Source organism: Schistosoma mansoni, chromosome 1 (genome assembly GCF_000237925.1).
Source record: "Schistosoma mansoni strain Puerto Rico chromosome 1, complete genome".
NCBI classification, from domain to species: Eukaryota; Metazoa; Platyhelminthes; class Trematoda; order Strigeidida; family Schistosomatidae; genus Schistosoma; species Schistosoma mansoni.
The window spans coordinates 33,034,030-33,034,538 of record NC_031495.1 but is presented as its reverse complement, the minus strand read 5'-3'; the positions used below and the strand labels follow the sequence as shown (position 1 = coordinate 33,034,538).

The following is a 509-nucleotide window of genomic DNA, read 5'->3' as shown; positions in this document are numbered from 1 at the left end:
GAGTTGAGATCATGAGTCAGTTGAAGCTAGACTACCATGGAAAACCTGGAAGCACTGGACGGCCGTTTCGTCCTATTATGGGACTCCTCAGCAGTGCGCGTCCACGAACCCACCCTCGCGGGATTCGAACCCAGGACCCACCAGTTTCGAGCCGAAGCCCTCAACCGATAGACCACTGAGCTGGCATCCAACGGTGTTAATTTCTAACTTCAACTGATTCACGAAATTGAGCAACCATTCACCAATGTCATCAGTGAGTTCCTATCTCACAACAGACCTGGTTGAACTCCACCGGTTACTGCTTCTCACTAGAACTCCAGGAAATACCTCAAGGAGTCAGTCACTAGTGAGCACCTGAAACGAAACATTTTGTTTGAGAGTCAGTTATATCGTCAGTTGATTTCGGTTCATTAGGGATGTTTTTTTCAGCGATTCAGTCCTTTGGATAGCTATCAGTGGATAAAATTACGAATTCCCTAAAGGACAGAATTCGATTTATCAATTTATAA

The 509-nt window shown here is 45.4% G+C and overlaps 1 non-coding gene across 1 annotated transcript; it reads right to left on the bottom strand.

The window, feature by feature from the left end:
- Nucleotides 1-293: 293 nt before the first annotated feature.
- On the bottom strand, nt 294-365 carry Smp_tRNA_00492_Pseudo_CGA.1.1. The gene has a single exon. It is a non-coding gene (tRNA).
- Between the last annotated feature and the right edge of the window lie 144 nt (nt 366-509).